We start from the raw sequence: 25459 nt of genomic DNA, 5'->3' as shown, positions 1-25459 counted from the left end.
CGACATCTGCCTGTCTATGCCGGACTGCATCTTGCCCTTATTAAATGCCTCATTGGAGACGGGAGCAGTACCTAATTCCTTCAAGGAGGCTGTCCTTGTGCCCCTACTAAAGAAGCCTGAAGCTGACCCGGACGACCTTGCCAACTATCGGCCTATCTCTCTCTTGCCCTACCTATCCAAACTCCTGGAGGCACATGTTACGAGCTGCTTATCTGAATTCATCGAGCGCTCTAACTTCCTCTAACCCAACCAGGCTGGGTTCAGACCAGCCCATTCCACCGAGGCTGTGATCCTGGCAGTTATGGATACTCTCAGGGCCAACGCCGATAAAGGGACATCACAGGTGCTTGTCCTGTTGGATCTGTCGGCTGCGTTCGACACGGTGGACCACAACATCCTTATCCACCGTGCCGAGCAAGCTGGCATCCGAGGCCTGGCCTCTGCCGGGCTCAAATCCTTCTTGTCGGGTAGAATGCAGGCGGTCCGGCTCGGTCCCTTCACAGCCGCACAGGTCCCATCTATCTGCGGAGTGCCTCAGGGATCTTCCCTGTCCCCTCTGCTTTTTAATCTCTATCTTCAGCCGCTTATCTTTTCCTTGAAGAGGTGGAATATCACCGTATTCAACTATGCAGAAGATCTGCAAATCATTTTTCCGCTTAACACCCCCAATGCACCCCTCGACTGTCAAGCAGTGATGCTACACATCCAACATTGGATGAACTCCCATCAGCTCAAATTGAACCCGGGGAAGACTGAGTTAATCCTCCCAGGAAACAGTCTTACTCACTGGGGCCCACAGTTCTGGCCAACTGAGCTTGGTTCCTCGTCCTGGTTCCTAAGTCAGCAAAGAGCCTCGGGGTCATAATTGACTCGGACCTTTCTCTTAAGCCCCAGATCGGTGCGGTTGTGTCCTCATGTATGTTCCAGCTCAGAAAGATCAGGAAAGTCTCCCGTCTCCTGACACCAGAGGCCCTGATACAAGTCCTGATCGCCCTGGTGCTCTCCCGCTTGGATTTTTCAAACTCCCTGTACTAAGGCCTACCTAAATTCCTCCTTAGTAGGCTCCAGATTGTACTGAACCAAGCGGCAAGGCTGGCCTATAAAACCCCGAAGTGGCAATCTGCGAGACCTCTGCTTCACAGACTTCACTGGTTACCGGTAGAGCAGAGGACCGCATTTAAGATCGGCTGCCTGACCTTCAAAGCTGTGTTCGGGACCTGCCCTGCCTTTCTCAAATCATTGGTCATCCCCTACTGTCCAGCACGTAATCTTCGTTCCTCCCATCGCCTCTTGCTAGCTGTCCCTGCTACCAAATTTAAAAAAACTGGCGGTCGGAGATTTGCCTCCCTAGCCCCCACCCTCTGGAACCAGTTACCTCTATCTCTTAAATCTGCCAATTCTCTTTTGGCTTTTAGAAAACTTTTGAAAACCCACCTCTTCACACAGACTGGCTAGACCCTCGTCTCTCCATCTCACCTGCACTCAGCCAGCGCCTGGAAACCTCTCGGTGTCAGTGCGCTATACAAGTTCCCCCTAAGATAAGATCAGATCGATGTACCAATGTACCCCAGTCCTGCCACGCAGCAGGGCAGTCTATTACACTACTATGTGCACACACCGATGTACCAGTGAAGCCCAGTCCTGCCACGCAGCAGCACAGTCTGTTGCACTAGTGTTTGCACACTACCATGTACCAGTGAACCCCATTCCTGCCCCGCAGCAGGGCAGTCTATTGCACTACTGTCTGCACACATCGATGTACCAATGAACCCCAGTCCTGCCACGCAGCAGGGCAGTCTATTGCACTACTGTCTGCACACATCGATGTACCAATGAACCCCAGTCCTGCCACGCAGCAGGGCAGTCTATTGCACTACTGTCTGCACACATCGATGTACCAATGAACCCCAGTCCTGCCACGCAGCAGGGCAGTCTATTGCACTACTGTCTGCACACATCGATGTACCAGTGAACCCCAATCCTGCCTGCAACACTGCATTCTATTGCACTAGTGTGTGCACACTACCATGTACCAGTGAACCCCAATCCTGCCCAGAAGCACTGCATTCTATTGCTCTTGTATGTGCACACATCGATGTACCAATGAACCCCTAGCCCTGCCCGTATTCTATTGCACTACTATGTGCACACACCCATGCACCAGTGAACCCCAGTACTCCCACGCAGCACTGCATTCTCTTGCACTAGTATGGGCACTTTACCATGTACCAGTGAACCCCAATCCTGCCCAGCAGCAGGGCAGACTATTTCACTAGTATGTGCACACACCGATGTACCAATGAACTCCAGCCTTGACCGGCAGCACTTCGTCTCTTGCACTAGAATTTTCACATACTGATGTTTCAATGAACCCCAGTCCGGCCCCGCAGAGCTGCAGACTATTCCACTAGTATGTGCACACAAGTTTGCTAGTGAACCTCCAACCATACCCGAAGCACTATAGTCTATTGTAGTACTATGTGCGCACACCCATGTACCGGTGAACCCCCAACCCTGCCTCGCAGTCTATTTCACTATGTGCACACTCCAAAATACCAGTGAGCCCCCAATCCTGTCCAGCAGCACTGCCATCCAATGCACGAGTAAGTGCACACTATCACGTACCTGTGAACCCCAACCCTGCCCAGCAGCATTGCAGTCTATTGCACTAGTATGTGCACAATACCATGTACCAGTAACCCCCCCCCCCCCAGCGGCAGGGCAGTCTGTTGCACTAGTATGTGCACAATACCATGTACCAGTGACCCCCCCAGCAGCAGGGCAGTCTGTTGCACTAGTATGTGCACAATACCATGTACCAGTGCCCCCCTAGCAGCAGGGCAGTCTGTTGCACTAGTATGTGCACAATACCATGTACCAGTGACCCCCCCCCCCGCAGCAGGGCAGTCTGTTGCACTAGTATGTGCACAATACCATGTACCAGTGCTCCCCCTAGCAGCAGGGCAGTCTGTTGCACTAGTATGTGCACAATACCATGTACCAGTGCCCCCCACCCCCCCAGCAGCAGGGCAGTCTGTTGCACTAGTATGTGCACAATACCATGTACCAGTGCCCCCCCCCCCCCAGCAGCAGGGCAGTCTGTTGCACTAGTATGTGCACAATACCATGTACCAGTGCCCCCCTCCCAGCAGCAGGGCAGTCTGTTGCACTAGTATGTGCACAATACCATGTATCAGTGACCCCCCCCCCCCCCAGCAGCAGGGCAGTCTGTTGCACAAGTATGTGCACAATACCATGTACCAGTGCCTCCCCCTCCCCCTCCCCCTCCCTCCCCAGCAGCAGGGCAGTCTGTTGCACTACTTGACGAGTTTAACAGTTGACTGAAGGCGCCTGATTGTGGTAGTCGGTAGTTTTATAGTGCTGTGTGCCTCCTTGTGCCCCGGAGGAGCGCTAGTTTCTGCCACAGTGCTCACCGGCCCTCCTCCCCACACATCCATCCCCTGCTGTCCAGTGGTGCGGGCCGCGCTGGAATGTCCTGCTCGGCTTCCCGGGATATTCCTGGAGCAGGCGAGCTCTCGAGCGTCGGCTCCTGTGCCAGGGACCGAGGACAGCTGGCAGTGCCAGTCTCCGCAGCTCGGGTTGTTTACCAGCGGGTCACCCTGTGAGTATCTTTGTGTGAGGTTACTGGGCCGGCGCCAGGGCGTGTGAATGAGCGCGTGGTCCGTGCCAGGGCATCAGCCATCCGTGAACCCGGCTACTAAGGGTCACGGCAGGGCCCAAATATATATTCCAAAGTCACTGAACCCTCTCGGTGCACTGCGAAGTTTGTGGACTTCGAAGCCGCAAGCCTGTTAGAGTAATTGCTGATTAAATATGATATTATTATTGTTACTGCCCACAGGTTTACACATATGACACAATGTAACATAACAGAGCAAAACATGTTATTTGCAGAGCGCACATTTATCCCAAATGGGTCTCTGGCCGCTCCCGCACATAGATCACAAAGATGGAGTTTAGAACTGGTTAACTTGGCCCTTTCTCTTCTTGCCTTTGCCCAGTTCAAAGTGTTTACATATTTTGAGGTCCAGCACCCTCTGGGACCTGCAGTTGGACTCCACGCGCTCCAGTCTTAATATAGCCTTTTTCGTGGTCTTGGCCTTGGAAAATGGGATTTGTTTGACCCGCTCTGCTTACGAAGGTATCACCCCTTTCCCTGGGCACAGAGGGAACCCGCCCTTTTCTTGTATAGGTTGGTTACTTTGTAGGGCTGATGCTCCCTGCCCTTCTTCCAGAATGCCCTGCGAGTTGTCGGGACGTTCGCCATCTTGCCAGCAGCAGCGGACAGCTGACGGGTGTGTGTTACCCAACTCCGTTATCCTCGTAAGATCGACCACGGGAGGATAAATGGCTGAGTACACCTCTATCCCATGACCAAGGGGTTGGACTCAGATCCCTGGAGGGGATACAAGCATTCGCCTCTGAGCACGCGTACCGGCAGAGTGGACATGATTGTCACAAACCGAAACCATAATGTTCTTCAAATCAGATGGTTGGACGTGCTTATCATTTTTTTGGTATTAGAAGACTTGCACTTTTTAATCAAGCGCCCAGTTTATTTAATCTATGTGTCCAGCCTGAGAGGGAGGTAGGTAGGGTAATTATGCATTAATGTTTCACATACGTATTATAATGTTTAATGATTTTCCCCATATATATTTTCCCCCCACCCATAGTTTCTTTCAAGGGGTTGGGCCCCTGTTAAAGTTAAAAGATGAGTTTATAGCAATTACATAAATTAACATAGATCACAAAAAAGGCCATGTTAACCATCCCTTGCACCCAAGAAACGCATGGTGGTGTACAGAGTGCACCGAGTGAGATGAGATCTCACGACACGTACATGACCCGGTGAAATATCTGGGATTTGGGGAACGTGCTCTCACAGGAATGTACGTCAGGTAACCGATGGACATAATTGAAGGGTGAGATCTCGGGTGTGCGAAGAATGTTGAAAGGGAGGTCACTGGGAGATGTGCAGGAGAGGTCAGGGCGCCTCCAATAAGAGGCACTGGGTGCAGTGAGGATCTTACGGGCTGTGCGGTGGATCTGGCGAGGGAGATCTGACAGGCTGTGTGGTGGGTCTGGTGACCTGACAGGCTGTTTGATAGGTCTGGTGAGGGAGATCTGACCGGCTGTGTGATGGGTCTGGCGAGGGACGTGTCACATGAGCGTTCGTGGGCACTGCGGGTCAAATGAATCGTCCAGGGTGGATAGGAGATATCTGGCGGGCTCGGCAGCGGGTCTATTAAGAGAGATCTGACGAGCTGGTTAACGAGTCTTTGAGACGGCCTCACACACGAGTTACCCGGGGTGATGAAAACGGTCTCCGGGGAGGGGTGTGTCTACCACAGACACACTGGGATATCTAGCTGCTTAATGTAGTAGGTCTGAAAGGATGTGCGCAGGATGTGGTGGGGTGAAGTCACCAGGTGACTCCATGTCGTCACAGGCGCCTCGATCCAGGCCGGGCTTTCCTTTTACTGATCACTGCTTCAGGTGTGCTACTCCAGCTAGTTCAGTCCAATTGCACAGGGAGTGCAGCTTCCAGGATGCATTCGGGGTTCGAAGGAAAGTCCAGGGCTGGAAAGCAGCATCAGGGATGACATGGCGTTATCTGGTAACCTTAGGAGGGAGCCCTCGGAAGGCGCCGGAGCGTCACGACTGAGTATCACAGATGTACAGGATTGATTAACACAAAACGATGGGGCTCCCTGCACCATATGCTGAGGAGCCCCTCAGCCTTCCATACCCTCATAGATAGGGTGACCAGAATTGTAAAGCCAAAAACCGGGACATTTCACCAACCTAGAAGGACTACAATTTTACTTAAAGCGATGAGAGGGCTCCTCGGCAGAGAATGATAGAACAGGCAGTTAGAACATTCATAAAATTCATTTTTTAAGCCCAGTAGCTTGCCTGTTAATTAAATAGCTTTCTTGAAACAACTGCTAACTATACCTGCTTTGTAAGACATAATAAACACCTCCCACCGTTTTCAGTCGACCCTATTTAAAAACCGGGACATTTCTTGAAATTTGCCGGGACAGCTGGTGAAAAACTGGGACCATCCTGGCAAAACGGTGACGCCTGGTCTCCCTACTCATAGACCTTGAGCTGGATGGGGGCCCCAAAGATACCCCCCCCCCCCCCCCTACCGCCGCGGCCTCCATGAAGCCTCTGTTTGCGGAGGGGCGAGGGTGGGGCCCTTCCGTCTGTCTCGGTGCAGGTGCCGGCGGTGGCGCGAGGCCGCACAGGTGGCGCCGAGGAAGTTCTCCGGAGATGCGCACGGGTGGTTTTTCGCAGCCAGGGACAGGAGAGGTCACGTGCACGCTGAGGTGGATTGACTCCTGGAGTTCCCCCTTCGGTGTGACACGTGCTGGGCCGACCCGGGGCTGCGGCGTCCACGGCGCGCGAGGACGGGGCGAGCGGCCGCCCGGGGTGGAGCCGCGGATGAGGCTTGTGGAAGCCGCGCTGAGGGAAGTGGCCCACGCCTGCGTGACCCTGCTCCCTCCGAGCGCGCGCTCGGTTCCAGTGACCCCGGTGCCCTGGTTCCCACACGCCGAGGGCGGCGGCCCCCACCGCCCTCCCTTCAGGGCTCTCACTTCCTCAATCCGCTGCCACTTTCTCCGGCAGCCCCGTCGCGGCGCTCCGGACCCTCCAGGCCCCGCCGCCTGCCCTTGGACTCATGCCTGGCCCGCCGCCCCCTGAGAAGCCGCCGCCCGGGTAATTATGGGTCTCATAGCTGCCAAACGCTTGCTTTCGGCCTGTGAAGTTGTTATCCGGCTACAGGAAGCCCTCTTCTGCCCACTCTTGATTTCTGCTTTCGCTTTGGCTGATAAACAACAAGCAGGGTTGTTTGATCGAAAGAATGATCTACTGACTGTTGTATTTGTCGTGGGCATTTTATAGAAATCCTTGTGTCTGTGAAATGCATTGCAATTGATTTTTATGACCTGTGCGATACATTCACCCACTAAGCCGTCAGGTGTCATGTGTTTGAGCCTTACAAACCTGAGGGCGGAAATGGCGGTGCTTGAGGGTCACGCTGGGGTCTGTGGCGTCGCCGGCATCCGAGAGGTACCCAGGTTCAGGCAGGCAGAAAAATGAAGTGAAGCAGTTTTGCAATTCTCCATTCAGCACTTTTCGTGGTGCACTTCTACTAAATCTATGGTAAGCCGTGCATTTTACTGTACACTGAGCCAAGTAACAGTGAAAAAGCTCTCACCCACGTGACGCACACAAGGCACTTCACAACTCCGGACCAGCGTACCTCAACAGCCGACTCAACCTCTACACCCTGTCCCGCCAGCTCCGCTCTAAAGACCACTGTCCCCCGCATCCGAAGAGTGACCGCCGGCGGCAGATCATTCTCCCACCTCGCCGCCAAGATGTGGAACACCCTCCCCATCCGCCTACGGCAGACCGAAGACCTCCTAACCTTCAGAAGACTCCTCAAGACCTGGCTCTTCGAACAGTAGCAGTGTTCCCCACCCAGCGCCTTGAGACCCTCACGGGTATGTAGTGCGTTTTACAAATGCTATGATTGATTGAAAATATGTCTTTAGAGGTGTAGCTGGACTATGTACTGTAGGAAAGTTAAGGTGAACTAGAGGCATGTGATTCACTTTAAAGTACATAAACGAGCTGAATCAGCCCAGGTATGGCAGAGGCCCATCCTCAGCATTTTGTGTTTTTATCTTCTTAGCTCTTACAGTCAGTAGTAAGGTGCTAACCACCAAGAAACAGCCCTCCTTGGCTACAGCCTGTTTGTCGTCTTCCTGCATTAGTCTTTGTAGGGTAGTTTATATGTGGGATAAAGTACCCCTGCCATACATTATAAGGATATTGCAAGTCACAGAGAGTTTCATGACCATATAGAGGGGCGAAGCCAACAATTGCGTCCCTTTATAAAGTTATAGAACTCCCACTCCCAACCAATATTATTAGAATGCACAGCAGCGGGCACGTGATTTCTTTTAACACTACATGGTCAACCATCTCCCTTCCTTTAAACTCCTTAAACCATTGGTTTGTTATTCTTTCAGATGAAATAGGATGTTTTTTAGACGTGAAGACTAAATGCAAAATATGTAGTGCAAAATTAAACACATCAAAGCTGTTAAATATTTATTGCAATAACATATTAGTTTTATGTAAATCACAGTTAAAAAACGCTTTAGTGCAAAATGTGGTGAAAAGAAACATGCATAGAGTTTCTATCATTCCTATAATTGCCTAAGTGGTGCAAAAATAATCATACTGCCAAAAATATATATTTTTTCAGCTGATCACTGTTCACTTAGAAAAACAGAGCCAAAGGGAATCCAGGTTTCATTTTTGTTATTTAGACCACAGCTTTACTTTTACTCCATGTCGTGCCTTTCACTTTAGCTGCTGGCTCCGGCAGCAGCATTGTGATATCTGAACTCAACTATAATAGGTTATTACAGTAGACCATCTATATTCTATAGCATTTCTTTATTGCTAGCGACTAGATATGTTAGAATTTGCCTGTAATAATCAACTTACAGGCTTTATACTGGAGTTGCCTGTTCCTATGTGCTATGATTATTTACTCGCCGATGTCAACCCTGCTGTAGTACTGGCACAAGAGGAACCCTTCCTCCTTTGCAGGCCTGTCCATCAAGGGCTCTTTTTGTGTCAGTATGGTCGAGGTTGAGCCCCCTATTGCAGATTATGTTCTGAAGGTGGATGAAGGGGCACTGGTTTTTCTGAATCCCCAAAGCAGAGAAAGGCATGCTTTGAAATCAGAATGCAGGGTCCAGAGGATGGGATCTTCACCCCACTGTACAGATTTAGAAAACGCCTGAAGAAGCTGTTGTTCAGGTTTTGGAGTTTACAGGGAAACAACCCAGTTGCTAATTGCTGAATAGAACTTATTCACTCAGCCTTTAAAAAAAACATGCATGGAATAATTGTAGAGTTTCTTCACCAACTCGTGACAGTCGTTTGACATCTGTTCAGTTTTGGATTAATACACATCCTTTGCTCTGCTTGATTGGTGTTGGGAGACTGTGGTTGGACAAAATCACAGAAGAGTTCACAGTAAATCTCACGATGAACCCCAAGTAATATATTTTTTGTCTCCTTTCGAGTGTCTTGGGTGGAGGCATTCTCCTGGTTCACCTTTTTAGGTCTGACTTGACAGCACAACTAAGGGCACGATGTATTGTTACCACGTCTGTAATATATACACAGATTGGGCTTTGGCTCCACTCAGAGGATTACTATCCTCTCACCTCGTGCTATTGACGAATTAGAGTATCATTCCGCCTTCCAGGAACTACTTCCATTGGAATGCACGAGGGCCTATTTTTCATCTGAAAAGTAAAGTCATTCGTTATGCTGCTTGCCACATTCAATTCCTTATCTCCTGTGTGTAATTATATTTTAAAATAAACCCATTTTACTACTGTTTTTCCAGCATTGAGAAAAAACAGTAAAGCTTTTAAAAATGCTAAATAGCATATTTTACATTGTTAAACATCCGTTCTCACCTGCTGCCACCTCTCTGCCTTTGCCTCCTTCCGCTGTTCTTTGTGAACCATCTCAGCATATTTCAAGGATAAAATACGTAATATCTGTATACATCTTTCATTGAGTGCTCAATATCAGAAGAGATTATAGAGCACATTACTACATCCCAACCTGTCCTGTCACAGTTTTTGCCCTTAGTGAATGATATCACAATGATGCAATTAAGCCTGGGTCTTCCCATTCCTGCAAGTATTTTTTGGGATGACTGTCGATTTGTTAGCACCGGTACTGCAAGCTTTATGCAACACATATTTTAGCCACGTCTCAGTACCTGGCCTTTGGAGAGAAACAGTGGTGACCTCCCCCCCTCCTGAAGAAGTCAAAGGTTGACCCCAGTGAGTCTCAATAATTATCAACCTATTGCCAGTGGTTGAAGTGGGCAGGATCCATTTGGAACAACATTGCAAATCCCTTTGAATTGTACAAAACCAGCCCCCCTACTTTTTGTTAAAAAACAACCGTTCCTGAACAGTTAATGCTAACCTTAAGGTGCTTCTGACTGAAAATGCAAATTGTCAAATCTCAAGGCTGCCTGAAAGCTATGATATGGCTTTAATTGATGCAGTATTTTGAGGCTTCATAGAGATAAATATTGTTTTCTTTTTGAGAGATAATGTAAGGGTGTTACCAGATGGGTTCCAGCATCCTCCCTTCTAATATAAACGTATTAAAAACACATTTGCACTAGGTATAGTTTAATTGTGTATTACTCAAAATATACATTTTCAAAGTATGTATTTGTTAACACTAGGGACCTGATTTACAAAATATGCATTTTCAAAATATTTATTTTATCTTAAACACTAGGGACCTGTTGTAGAGTTTGGTAGATGGGTTACTCTGTCACAAAAGGGGTCTGTCTGCGGTTTTACAAGTGCAATGTAGTCAATGGCGCTTGTAATACAGCAGGTGGGATATCCATTCCGTTTGTACCGGAGTAACCTATCTGCCGAACTCTAAAATTGCCCTAAAAAATCTTGCGCAATGCTGCAGCCTGTCATATGTTGTGTGCAATACACTTTTAAACGAATGCCTTTGTCTATTGCACAGTGATTTCGTTCACAGGCTGGGAACTTGTAGCACTATAACTATACATCACAATTCCCCACTTCACCAACTAGGGATCTCGTCTATGACTTGATACACAAACAAACATTTGCAGTGATCGCATTAGCTAATTGGGCTTCCATACGTGAAAGAATTCATTTCCCACTGAGTAATTTAAATTGCTTTTAGTTTTCACTTAAGATGTGTGTGTGTATTACATTTTATGTGCATTTGCTGGAAGATGAAAGGCCAACAAAAGAGTGCCAGAATATTTTGCACGTTTAAGCCACTCCTCTCACAACCCCCCACACGCCCCGCCCCATTGCACTTATAATCACTGTTCCAATACTTTTTTTTCATGCTTTTCAACCATTCCCCCCTAACGTCTTGGAATGGGAGTTTAATGTGCAACTTTCCACTTTGGTAGAAGATAGCAATTTTTTAGATACTTCTCAAACTGGCTTTCTGCCACATACATCATGGCACTGAGATGGTTTTGCTTGCATCCATATGATTTTAGAGCCGGTTTGCAGGACAGCGCTAGTGCTCCTGGGTCTCAGTGCAACGTTTCACGTGGTCTTCATTCAACATTATGTAATCAGTTTTATTACATAGTTGTTGGAGATAGAAATCTGGCCTAATTGTCTTCTGTTTTTTAAAAAGATATTTCTCTGTCTGTTCTGCAGACTTTATTTTGTTTTTCTAGGTCATTGGTACCGGGTATGCCGTTAGGCACTTTGTTGACCCCAATATTCTTCAACATTAATCTTCCCACATTGGCCAGTCTTATTCAAGGGTTTGGTCACTCCCTCATGTCACTGTTCGTTGTGTCTTTTGCAGATAAGTCTGTGCTACTGCTGACAACCTTCATGGATAGTTATCAGAAGTGGCCCCTTGCATGACACAGGACTCACGGGTACTTTTTGGAAGTGTCTCTTTAATTTAATTTCTCACATGGTGGCCCGCATGGCCTAGGTGATAATCTTCTCCCCTCTGAGTCTGCCAGGAATATTGGAATTATCTTAGATTTGTCTTTAACATTGTAAATAAATCGGTGTTTTTGCAACATCTAATGTCATGTTGTGTAAGCTAGTACTACTACATCTAATGGACTACTGTCCCTCAGTGGTCCAAGCTGTGATACTATTGCACATTTATTACTGTAATCCTTTTTATATTGACTTCTTAAAAACACTGATGCAGTGTGTACAACTGATCCACACTCTTGCAGCCAGGCTGCTTCTAGGTCTGCCCCTGTGCGGCCACATGTCTCTTCACCTTAGGACACTTCTGGTAGCCTGTGGAAAAATGAAGACCTTCTGTATCTGCCATTTAACCCACCAAAACAGAGGCCTGGACTCCAGTCAGTGTAAGAATCATTTGATATAATCCTAGACGTGCCCTTCGTTGGGCTGAAAGCGTCGTGGCCATTATGTGCTACATTTTTCATTCCTAGTTTGGTGGTGGTGAGTGGGGAGAGCTGTCTCTTATCTGGCCGTCAAATATTGGAATTCCTAACCTCTCCAAGCCCGGAAAAAATCCAACTTTCTGTTTTTTCCTGCTCCTGCATCGGGGCACCTTTCCGGGTAGCTGTTGCAACCTACAAATACCTTTCATCATCATCATCATCATGCGAATCATGTTGGCAACATTTGTGAATGCCTGAATTAAAGCCAGACATATTTGCTATGCCTAAGTTTATTTAGGCCTGGCATAGAGATACTGTCGGCTCTCTCTCCAGAATCCTGCTTTCCAGAAAACATTATAATAAAAATAAATATGTACATACAGGAGATTTGAGTTAGAGCTCTTTATCAATTGCTCACATGTCATTCCCATTTATCCTCCGCCCATCACAGCACACATCATGGGGCAGCCTACTCCATCCATTGGCTCTCTCACACTCTGCGTGACAGCTTTTTGCCTTATCGCCTGTGCATCGCTACTTGCAAAGACCTGCACTTCTGTGCCGGGGCTAGGAAGCATTGGTTTCTGGGCTACGCCTTTAATTTTAAATGTCTTGCAAATTTTATTTTGCTTGTTGAATAATGATAATAATAAATAACGCTTGCTAAAGCCAGGCCAGTTGTCTTTGCCAACACTTGCTACTAATCAGCCCATTCTCTGCTCTATCCCCATTCCTAAGGGTGACCAAAGAGATGTAGGTGTGGTTGACAAGACTTTCTATCCTTGCTGATTCAATCTTATGAGCTTCACTATGTGGATAATAGAGATCCGAAAACTAGTATGGGCGAGCATTTTAATTTCGGATCTTTCTGTTTTATTTTCAGGCTCTTTTATATACCATGATGTGTTGTAGCAAAGTTAAAACTGGCATGGTGTAACATCCACCCCAAGCAGAATTCCATAATCCCACCGCCTGAGAGATTACCGGAGCGGAAAAAAAGAGCCAGAGATCTATTTTTGATGGGAAGGAGGTTAGACAAAGTGACTGATAACCTTTTGAGGCATTCCAGGATGGGGAGGGGGTCTACTTCCAGCAGCAGAAGGTACAACCATGTACCTTGAGAAGGCATTAGGCAACAGAATATCCATTGAGGTCACAGAAGGTACAAGAACTTGGAATCATGTGGTATGTTGCAGAACAGAAAACTCCTTCAACATCATCAGATGATGCCCGAGATCCTCACTCTCATGAGGTGTTGGGAAACAAGCTGTAGGTATTTAGTGGGTTCAAAGGCTCCTCCCCGACTCATGTAGTGTGCGCCTAAACTTGGTTACCTGGGGGTGGGGGTAGGGGGGACTGGGATCCAGTGTAAGGGTAGATTTATTCTCGAAATCTTGTAATGAGGCGGGTAGTGGGTCAGATGCCTTACCAGCTGTTTAAGGGGCAAGGGTCATAATACTGTATCTACCACGCTTCTTGAAACACACATTTCTTCTATAGCACAGGATCACTTCTGGAAGGGGCAATCTGGATCAGCGAGTTCCTAGACGAATCTGCATTGCCCTAGATGTTTCACCCAGTTAAGTGTGGTAAAAGGAAAGAGGTTGACTGGCAAGGAACTAACAAAAACACACTGATTATTGTGGTGGCTAACCAGCGATGAGAAGGAAGTATGTGCATTGAAAATGAGGAAGTGCAAACCCAGTAAATACTATTATAGGTATTTGACTGATCGTTAACAGTACATTCCTATATAGTCCTTGTGGAGATTCCTATCATGTGGTAGAAGTTTACAGTTTATAGGCAGAGCAGGCTGAGATGCTGCATTCACTTATGGGAGAGTACAGCTCAAGTACCCGAGACATAATATGGCATTTTAAAGGAAACATGACATTGGGGGGGGATTAGCACCCAGTCAGAAGACAATATGCCCTTGTTGTTGGTGCACAGCAACACGTTTCTGCGTATCCACTGGACTGTGCTTGGGTGGCTTTCACCAGGAAGTCTCCTATTGGGCCATGCATGGAATCCAAATCTGGTCCCAATTTATACTCCATGCCCAAGAGATGGGCTTTTGCTTGGTTATGGTATATTTTCAAGGTCCCTAAAATCTGATTTACTATTGCTCTAGTTTTCCGTAAGGTTCTGAAGACCGATTTAGATGCGTGGAATGACATGGCTCTTGGGGACCAACATTAAACCTTCTAAATAGGCGAGAGATTTCTGGGATGAGAAAGCAGTGGAATACAAATTCTAGTTCAGACATATCCAGGGTGGATAAGTGTGTACTGTATGCATTTTTCAAATGGCCTTTTTATGGACAAATTTGATAAAGTCAAACAAGCTATTTTTATTAGTACAATGGGAAAGAGCAATTCAACAAAGTAGGGTATCATAAACTGTTATATTGTTTCATACAAGAGATATATCTATAGTACAAAACCAAGCAATTATTTGGTGATTGTGCTGTGCAAAGTGTAATGCTTATAATAAGAGCATAATCAGTGCTAATTTTCTTTTGCGAAAGGTTGCGAAAAAAAAGTATTTGGTTTTGTTTTTTGGTTCATGGAACCAACCAGTGGCCCAGATCTTGGCCAAACACCTCACTGGAAAAACTGCCTTCAATCTTGTTGCCCGCTTTTCAGAAAGTTTTGTATCAATGGCATCACAGGACTTTGCGGAAGTAGTAGAACTTCGTTTTTAGAGTCTCTATTTACATCAACAAACACAAAAACAACCTTTTGACAATCATAAAAGTAAGAACTCCCTGTGTTTGAGTCTACCCTCTGCTTTTTTTGATGGATTTTGCAATGCATTTCAGCCACCTGGAAGATATCTCCCTCCTCTTTGGCTGTGCTGCAGTCAGTCTCATACCTAATGGCCTATATTAAGCAACTCTTTTGTTGGACTCATTGAGTTTTAGTAGGTAGCAGATGGTATCCCTTGGATCCTTAATGTAGTGCTGTGGTTTTGGACACTATAATTTTTTAGAATAGTGTAGGTTTCTTTGTCAGTGTGAAAACTTTATAAACTTGCTTTCTTGAAATCTACCTCAGCAGAATTGCCAGGGCTTTTACATAGTACAGTATGGCAAGTGTCCCTACTACGGTGACTAGTACGTTGGGACTGGTCGGTTTGAAAAGAACTCTGCGAAGCAGTATTTTTTTCAGTTTAAGCATGTTTTATTGAAAAGATAACCGCAAATAATAACAAGGTAGCATGATGCTATTGAACATGTGAAAGATAATACATACAATAATGGTGCAAGTTACATCAGTATGAGCAAAAAAAAAAAGTAAAATGAGTGGGTTAAAGTTTCAATAAAACATTGCAAGTAAATGACAGAAAGAAGAGAGAAGAACAACATAAAACTGGATAAAGGACTGAAATGGATATTATAAAACAAGACATTGTGAGCACTATAAACACACATTACTAATCCTAATGCAGCATAAGCCCATAAGCAAAAACCAAGGATCAGTTCAGGGAGGTTTGAATACTTCTGCAGGAAAAATATCAACTGATTTACTACTGTAGCTTGAACTACTAGGAAACAATGTTAACGGTGATCATATTTGTTCTCTTTTAATAGCTAAGGAGATGGGGTTTACCTAGGCCCTGTGCAATCGATGATTGAAGCAAACCGCACACCACCAGGCTTTATAAGAAACATGAATATTGTTTTTCCAATTAGACGTTATTTGTTGAAAGACTATAGCTATCAACGTGTGTAGTAGGTTAGGTGGATATGCTAGGTGAGACCAAACTGGGCATAAGCTTCCTAAGATTACATTATGTATAATATATCGGATGTTGATTTTAAAAATCTTCATAAACTGTTCCCAAACCTGTCGCCAAAAAGCAGCAATGCGAGGGCAAAGAAATAACAAATGTAACAAATCGCAATGAGGTGCATTGCAGGACCAGCAAATGTCATGTGTAGTGACCTTCATTTTATATAAGAGGATGGAAGTAACAAAGAATCGGTTATATATAAATATCATTGTTTGGGTAACATTTGCTGCTCTTGAAACAGTACACAACTTAAACCAGATCTTATCCCGACATTAGGTGGACCACTGCACATGTAAATCATTTTCCCATTGTAATTCTAGAGCAGATGGGCGGAGTCAAGATGGCGGGTTGACGCCGCCAGGTGAAGGAGGCAGCATGGAGTAGCTCCTCTACCGCTAACGCTATGACACTGCGAGGAAAAGCGTTTGTATAGCGCTTCAAGTTGTTGAAGCTGGAATAGTTAAGAGGAAAGTAACACAGAAGCCTGGAGTCTGCCTCACGAAAAGTCTGTTACGGGAGAAACTTGGAGAGGTGAAAATACCAGACCCCAAGATGAGCAAATGGTAAGACGGGAGGGAAAAGTTCTAAAACTTCAAAACCGAAAAATCCTGTAATTTCTACAAAAGCTGTCTCTTACCATAATCGGCGTCGATGCTGCAGCTCGTCTGCCGTTTGAGCAGAAGGATCCTGGCGGTTTGGAGACTCAGAAGGGCCTGTCCGCTTCGAGGACGGGTGTTCAGCAGGGCGGTCAGCGGGGCGGGTCTCGGCTTGCTCTCTGTTCAGCTGTGCGCAGGGTTGGACGAAGACCGGACGCCGTGTTCAATAACAGAGTCGAGGCTCACTACTGGATTGATGGCATCGAGGCAGAATACCCGCTCCACTCGGGCTGGAAAGATTGGAAAGACGGGAAAACCGGACGATTCAGGTACGGCGTCTGCTGGCAATGTAAAATTGATCTGTAGCAAACACGAAAGCTAAGGCGGTCACGGGCGCTGGAGTTAAAGGAGCAATCATCTCGGCTGCTAAACAAACGCTCCGCCCGGCCGTGCTCGACATAGGCGTTGACAATAATACTGATTTATCGGCTTGCTGTGATGAGAGTTTGAATCATTCTAGTTTACTTTCTCCAGGTGAATCAGAAGGAATAGTCAATAAAGAATCAGACGCTGTAGATTTTAAAGTTGTGAATACAGTCCTTTTAACCGAACACAATGGGGTAGCCAATTTAAACGTGGCTAACATAGGCAAAGAGGCTTTAAAGGACACGGATAAGGCCGAGCTACACACAGAGGATGAATCTGTCCTCGTGATTGGTCATACAAGAGAGAGTGGAAACGATATAATGCTAGACAGGGAAGCTGCCGAAGGGAATGTAAACGTGGACGATCACTTAATTACGGTACCGGCAGACGGTACCGGCAGAGATCCACGTCCTCACAAATATTAGAGTTGATGCAATTGGTCACACTCATGCAGCACAAGCAACTCAGACGATAGCAGACTCAGTCATAGTCGGAGCAGCAGCAGAGAAACAACTTGGCAAAACCCTATCGGGAAATAATGTAGTAGAGTGCTTACTGACCGACGCTTTAGAGATAGCAGAGGAGAGCTCTAACCCTGACTATGAAGAGATGCTTGACGAGGACAAAATTGATACAGAAACCTTATATAACAGATCTAATGCTAGTAAACTATCTGGCTCAAGAAAAGCACAATTGAAAGTTAAAACTAAATTTAAGACCACTGTCCGCAAACCATTGACCAAAGATCCCTCTGTATCCAAGAAGGGGCGACAGGCTATTGTCGATGATAGCCCGCTGAGAAAATGGATCCAAGCCAAGGGGGAGTGAAGAGCATGGCCTTGAGGTTATCTGGAGCAAGCCCTGATGAAGATTTGCATTCAAGGGACAAAAAAACACCTTCTAGACTGGAGAATACAAGAATGCTAGCACCAGTAAACGTGGACGGAACAATCTTGCCAATCTTGCTGACGAATCCTGGGCCCAGCGACTTGGATACAGCTACGGTCACACAGCTTAGCACTCTTGCCTCAACTTTCTTTGTGGACACGACCAGCAATTTAGCAACCAGTACTTTCATCAGCTCACAAATAGACTCCACAAGCTCAAGGCTAAGCTCAACGCCAATGGAAGCAGGAACTGATAATTGTCTATTGGGACTATCAAACACCGATAAAGAGAAGGTAAATGCGGGCCCTAGCTCTCCCCCTGTCAACACGCTGGCCTTAATTTCGGACCACAGCGATTCATCAAGTCCCTTGCAGGCTCAATCAATGACGCAAGAAAAAATAGGAGACCATGTAAACATCGCTTTCACCAATTTAATTATGCAGACTCTCTTGTCTTAAAGACAAGAAGGCCAACAACATTTCTTGCAGCTAAGAGAGGACAATACTAAACTGCAGGCATTCATGAGTGAAGTGTGCCAAAAGCTTGGAGGGGTCACGCAGGAGATGGAGGATCTAAAACAGCGAGTTGTGGAAGTGGAAGAAGGTGCAACTCGATCCGAATCACTAACCAGATCTCACTCAATACGTATATCTAAATTGGAAGCCAAGGTGGAGGACCTAGAGAATAGGGCACATAGACATAACCTCAGACTTTTTGGGATCCCCGAGGGCACGAAGGGGGCTGACCCCAGATCCTATGTTGTGAACCTATTTCAAAAGGCTTTCGGTGACTTATCAGATTGGGACTGGGACTCCCAATTGCAGCGGGTACACAGACTACCTCTTTTTCAAAAGAACAAAGATAATAAATTCCCTAGACCGTTCCTGATTTACTTTGGAAACTTCCTGCTGAGGCAAGCAGTGTCTCTCAAAGCCAAATCTAACAGCCCGGTTACTATTGATAACATTACTTTTTTTGTGCGCTCGGAGTTGAGTAAGGGCACAATGGACTGACGCTGGGAGCTCCGTAAGTTGATCGACTCTTTTAAGGCTATAGGTTGTACGGTTTATTTACAAGAGCCTGCCCGCCTCAAGGTGATTAGAAATGGTCAGTCATTCTTCTTTACTGAACAAGAAGAGGCGGTTCAGGCTCTAGAAAAATTCACAACTGAGAGAGGCAATTGAAATGGCTACAGCAGGATACGTTCCTGATCTTTTGAGCTTTACTACTTGAATTTGAAGCAGTAAATGAAAGTACAAAGGGACGCATTGGGATGAACTTTTTTCGTACTCTTAAATGCATTCATTCATAAATCTTTATACTTTCTTCTCTACCTCCTTCCCTTTTTTCTTCTCGCTTTTCTTCTCTGACAAATTGAAGATTTTATTTTGGAAGCAGGTAGGGGCTGCCTCCATGCTTACCACTTCACTGTGCTGCCACTACAGCGGCAGCAAGGGATAGAGGGGTGCTCCCCCCTTAGGGACTTGAGAGTGAGAGGGTGGGGAAAGGTAATGGGTAAGGGTGGGTCAAAGAAAAGGGGGAAAAATGTATTGCAAGAAAGAATTACGGTTTAGACAAAAGCAAGCCATGTTTGTTTAATAAAGACTTTATACAGAGGAGAATCAAAGGTACTAATATAAGATATGTTTAAGCTAAGACTATTAGTTTGGAATGTTGCAGGCCTCAACAGTAAGCAAAAGAGGAGACTAGTACAAGAGGAGGTTGACATGAATAAACCCCATTTCGCGCTTCTATCAGAAACTCACATTAGCTACCAGGATAGAAAGTTGCTGTCCCAAATGGGGTACGAGCTGGTGGTATGCTCAACTTTGGGTGCCTCAATCGGGGGGTGACCATTGTAAAACAAAAACGATTAGGGATCAAAATTCTTAAGACTGCATTGGACGCACTGGGAAGGTGGGCAATCGCTCAAGTTCAATTTGAATTCAAAAAATGTGTTTTGTTTTTGGTATACAGGCCTAATCTAGACGACCCTAAGCTGTATGAGCAGCTAAGTATAGAGTTATTAGAGTGGGAGGGGGAGGTCTTGGTCATGGGTGATTTTAACTGTGTTATCAACTATAAAATTGATTCTACGGGACAGGGTTCCCTAAATAGGATGCGCAAGGTTAGGTCTGCAATTTTGGAACTTGGTAGATTGCTTAATCTGAAGGATGTATGGCGCTCTAAATACCCCTATATAGCGGGAAATACTTACTATTCGGCGCCTCTTAGATCCTGTTCCAGAATAGACATGGTTTGGGCAACGGACCAAATAGCAGACAACTGTAATATGGACCTATGTCCGAGGATCACATCCGACCATAATCCGATATTATTAGAATTTGAAATTAGGGATCAGAGGCGGGACATACGTCATTTTACATTCCCAAGATATCTACTTATAGACTCTCGCTTCGTTGCATCACTAAAAGAATACATTAAAGAATTCATAGAGCTGAACATTAATTCAGCTAAGATTAACATAGTTTGGGACTCTTGCAAATGTAGTATAAGGGGGTTCGCTCAGCAATATATTTTGAGGGCAAATGCCGAGAATCGTCGAGCCACCAAGTTAACTACCTCTAATATATTGCAAGTAGAACAGCAACTAGCCGAAGCCACTACACAGGCAAAATCAAACATTGACGAGCTAAGAATAGAGCTGTGTAAATTACAATCATCTATTAAAACAGACTCTTGGAGAGAGATACAGCGCCAAAATTCATAAGTATAAAATGGCTCAATATGAAGGTGGAGACAGAATCGGCAAAGTGCTGGCATACAAGGCAGCTGACAAGAAAGCGAGAACTAAGATTAAAACAATCAAAGGTCCTGATCTATGTGAATATGAACAGCCAGATCAGATCTTAGACCAGTTTGTCAGCTACTATCGAAATTTGTATACCCCAGACAATGCTACCACTAAGGCTGCAATACTGCAATATCTTAACAAACATTTATCCATACAAAGAGATATTGATATAGAAGCTTTTCAACAACTTAGCTCAAAAATAACACTAACTGAAATAAACACGGCTATCTTAGCTCTACCCCTGGGAAAAGCTGCTGGAGAGGACTGCCGACCCATGGAATTGTATAAAATCTGCGCAGAGGAATTATTGCCTCTTTTAGAATCTGTCATCAATTCTATAGCTAAGTCTGGGAAGGCTCCAATATCTTGGAAAATAGCTAAAATAGTTATCTTTCTTAAGAAGAATAAACCTCCGGAGGAATGTGGCTCTTACCGGCCGATATCTCTGCTCAATTCAGATGCAAAAATCTTTTCTAAAATCTTGGCAAATCGCCTAGCCCCCATTATGCCGGACTTGGTCAATATGCAGCAGCACGGGTTCGTGATGGGGAGAGACACCACGACCCATGTGAACACCGCAATTACAGCTTTTGATGTAGCTCAACTACCCTTACCCCACTCGGAATGGTCATGCTAGATGCAGAAAAGGCATTTGACCGAGTGGGGTGGGAGTATTTGTGGCAGGTGTTAAAGAAGATGGGCATTCAGGGCCAATATCTCGATTGGGTATGTTCACTGTACGACAATCCGTTGGCCAGGATCAGCTATGGGGGAAGGGAATCAGCGAACTTCCTGATAGGGAGGGGAACAAGGCAAGGTTGCCCTCTGTCCCCTCTGCTTTTCGCTCTGTCTTTGGAGCCATTTCTAAACGCATTGTCTGTACAAGCTAATATTATTCCAACTCACCATGGCGGGGAGAGCTTAAAAATAACTGCTTTCGCAGATGACATTGCGGTATATACCACAGACTTAGTTAGAGCCATCCCAGAAATAGTAAAAGAAGCTGCACAGTTTGACAATGTGTCAGGATATAAACTAAATGTAAGTAAGACGCAGGTCATCGCTAATTACAAACCAGCGGAGCCGATTCCTGGCACATGTCAAAGTGCAACGTACTTAGGAATCAAGTTAGCAGCTAATATTGATAAGATAATAACAATGAATTACGACTCTCTACTAAAGGAAATTGCTCTAACTCTGAAAAAATGGCATAAGATCCCGCTTAGCTTAGTGGGACGTATCAACCTTGTAAAAATTAAGATTCTGCCCAAACTATTATATCTATTCAGGGCCATACCTTTACAACCTAGCAAACTTTTCTTCAAAAAACTGGAAGATATTTGTAGTAGCTTCTTATGAGGTTACAAAAAAGCGCGTAGGGCTATGAAATTCCTGGAGCTACCAATCGAGAAGGGGGGATTAGCTTTTCCCGATTTCAGGTTATACTTTCTCGCAACTTTTTTCGTCGTATACGAAGTCTGATGAAAAACGAGAGTTCGCTATTCTACCACCAGTACATGTTGGGACCTGATTGCAACCAATTCTTTTTTCGTTTACATGATCCTAATTACTTTAAACGAGTAAAGTTTAAGACAGCTAGACATATCAAAAGAATTTGGGACCAAATCATGATCATTGACAAGATTTCTTTTTATAACGCTGAGCTCAGACTATGGGGTAATCCAGGCCTACCGGATATTTTCTCAGACGGGGCAGGAAACCTTTGGGCTAGACACGGCATTAATACCTTGGGGGATTTGTATGGCCCAAATGGTCTCTTGGATTTTGACACACTAAAACTCGTATTCGAATTAAGCGACAATATGTATTTTAAATATATCCAAATAAGAGATCACCTGCTCCGTAAAATGAAAATTTCTGAAGTGGCCCAATCGGACACATTAGTATGTTTATACTCTGACAAAATAAAATCACTTATTAGCTTGGGTTATGGACACTTAATTCGTGGCAAAACTGACGATAGTATCAAAATGGCGGCTAAATTGTCTTCTAGACTGGGAATGAATATCAATTCCACACAGATTCTATCTTCACTATGTCACATAAACTCGATAGTCCTTTCCTCTAATCTGAGGCTACAGCTATACAGAACCATCACGCAGCTATATTACACTCCGCAAAGAATATCTAGTTGGGCGCAGGGGAATCAAGCAAACGACAGAACAAAATGTCCGACATGGAAGCTGCTGGCATAGAGCATATGCTTTTTTCTTGCCCGGGGTTACTTTCATTTTGGAAGGGGATAACGGATGTTTTAACTAGTAAACAAATTACTACCCGATTACTGACAACACATTTGGTTTTACTGGACATCCAAGATGTTAATTGTCAGCATAAAGATTTAATAACCATAATATTCGCCTGCGCTAGGCTAGTCATAGCAAGTTTATGGATCTCAAAAGAACCTCCAAATATATTTGAATGGTGGACTTTGATAAACGAAATAAATGTAATGGAACTCTCGCTAGCAAGACTCAGAGGTCCTAAGGTATTGAAAAAGAAGGAAAAAATTTGGTGAACTTTTTTTGAGCCCTGAATTATGAATCTCTGTACTATCATGACCGAAGAGGCCAATCTAAATCTATGGTGATTTCTGTTAAAAACTACACTTGTTTTCTGAAAATGTATTAATTGTTACTCTGTCTTTGATGTTAATTGATTTGCTTTCTTTTCTTTTCTTTGCATATCTTATGTCATGTAAATTTAATTGAGTTGTACTTCTTGCAATAATAAAAATATTTTTTAAAAAAAATGTAATTCTAGAGCAGATTTGGTTCTAATTGTGGAAAAAGAGATCAGGTGTTTGTAGATAAAAGCAGGTTTAGAATTATGTGTTTATACAGTAAGTAATATATGTTCATACTGTGATGGCATGTTTATCATCTTGTAGTGATGACATGGAATCTTAAATATGTTGGATTAACTGCATGTATTTATCTCAAAATGATTGGGGTAACTTAAAAAGTGTCTGTACCGGGGAAAATGAATTATCATTAAAAATTGATTGTGATAATAAGTGTAACGCGTTTATCCTTCAATGTTTTTCAAAAGAAAACTCTATTATTTAAGATAATTACTGTACCAAGGGAGCAATATATAAAGTTAGTACGAGACAAGGATTTGGGAAAAAGCAGAGGTTTTAAAAGTTTTTATGAGTGCGCAATAGAGGGATGAGATAGAAAACTTGTCTTGAATAAAAAGGACAAAAGTTCCGTAAAAGAAAAGGGAGAAATAAATGAGACAAAGAGCATCATTGAATTTAGGTTTTAGATCTCTTTTTATTAACTTTTAGGAAAAGCAGTGATCCAGATCTACCCACCTACATTCACTGGCGGGTGGTGAATCGGCAATAGTCAGAATATTTATGCATCACAGAGGAGGGGAGAAAAGAGGGTGAATAAAGAGACGTGCAATGCAAGAAAGTGGTGTTGTTTCGGGCCTGCGCTGGCGACAATGCATGCAAATGTGGACTCTAAGGGGTTAGAGCGAGTCACTATAGTCTGTTGCGGTTAAGCGCTGTATCCACAGATAGAGTGGGCAGGACAGTTCCCGGTATTCTGCAGATGGGTAATTAAGACAAAGTTGCCACATCTTATCAAATAGGGGGAGCTGGCGTGTAGCTACGCCCGTCAACTTCTCCATCCCCTATATTTACCATAATTGGTGTAGCTAAAAGTGTAGGTGTGGTCTCAGTACCCCATATAGCAAGGATGATCTGTTTGGCTGTTCCGAACGCCAGTGTGATTGATTTGCCTCTACTAGACCACAGAGGGGAGGTGAGTGGATTGGGGAGACCCACAAGGATATAGCTCGGGATATAGCTCTGGGAATATCAGTTGCAAATATGGTGTTCACTTCATACAAAACCCCGTCCCAGAAGGATTCCAATTTGGGGCATTGCCGTAAGAGGTGGGTAAAGGGTGCCCTCTTGCCCACAATGACTCCAGCAACCGCCACCACCCGCGGGTCCGCAAGTGGCGTTCCTTGCTGGGGTAACATACCAATAGTAGACGAGCTTCAAAAACCTCTCTTTACTAGTGTTGATGGCTGAGGTTCGTGCGCCGTGTAGGATGACATTCCATTCTCTATCTGTGAAGGGTCACCCACATTCCATCTCGTATTTGGCCCCAGCGGTGGACGGTAGTCTGAGGTATAACAAGGAATGCATCGACATGGACAAGAGTTTTTGTTGTCTGTTAAGCATGTAAGGAGCCACTTCTCAAAAGTTGTGAGCACTGTACCAGTGTGTCGTCTGAGCCAGGGTTGTGTCACCCAGTGGGCGACTGTCCAGTGCTGCCATTGTGCCGTGGCCTTTATAAGCTGATTGCAATGTCGGAAAGTCCATGAGTCCCTTGGCATCAAAGAACTCCCCAACTCACTTACAGTTGGCTTCCTGCCACACGGTGATTGCCAATCCCTTAGCAGTGGATGGAAAGTCCAGGGGGCCTATCAACGGTGTCTGTGGGGACAAGGGCATAGAGCGGCCGTGTTTCAATTGTACCCTGTCTCACACCCCAATAGTGGCCCTCACTACTGGCAAGATATAGACACCGGCAGGTCTATGTGGCTTCAGTAGCCAAAGTACCTACCAAATATGGATACCCACGATCCCCTGGTCTATAAAACTACAGTGTTTCTCAGTGTAGGGTCGGGACCATTGCACAATGTAACATAATTGCGCCGCCTGATAGTAGCAGCGCAGTGTCGGAATTCTCAGACCCCCCCACCGACAACGAGAGGTAAGCACGGGCTCCGGCCATTCTTGCTTGCCTTTCTAGATGAAATCCCTAATGAGGTATTGTAGCTTGTCCAGCATCCCGGGGAGAGGGGGGGGGGAATTGAAGAAGGGGAAGGGTCTGCAGGATTTTGGGTAAGAGGGTC

At 45.3% G+C, this 25459-nt stretch overlaps 1 protein-coding gene and 1 pseudogene across 2 annotated transcripts in view; one reads left to right on the top strand and one right to left on the bottom strand.

Annotated features, from left to right (window-relative positions):
* DENND4B (DENN domain containing 4B) overlaps positions 1-25459 on the top strand; it is a 294054-nt gene that overhangs the window by 57248 nt on the left and 211347 nt on the right. The window contains exon 1 of one of the 2 annotated variants that reach the window (XM_078670189.1): positions 6564-7538. The exons of the other annotated variant lie outside the window; for it this stretch is intronic. The gene's annotated coding sequence lies outside the window, so the exon portion shown is untranslated. Of the gene's footprint in view, positions 1-6563; positions 7539-25459 lie in introns of those variants that run through there. 2 annotated transcript variants of the gene reach the window in all.
* LOC144798784 (large ribosomal subunit protein eL42-like) lies at positions 3978-4288 on the bottom strand (annotated as a pseudogene).

Source organism: Lissotriton helveticus, chromosome 12 (genome assembly GCF_964261635.1).
Source record: "Lissotriton helveticus chromosome 12, aLisHel1.1, whole genome shotgun sequence".
In the NCBI taxonomy this organism is placed as follows: Eukaryota; Metazoa; Chordata; class Amphibia; order Caudata; family Salamandridae; genus Lissotriton; species Lissotriton helveticus.
Note: the sequence above shows the minus strand (reverse complement) of the source record. Positions and strands in the feature narration are given on the sequence as shown.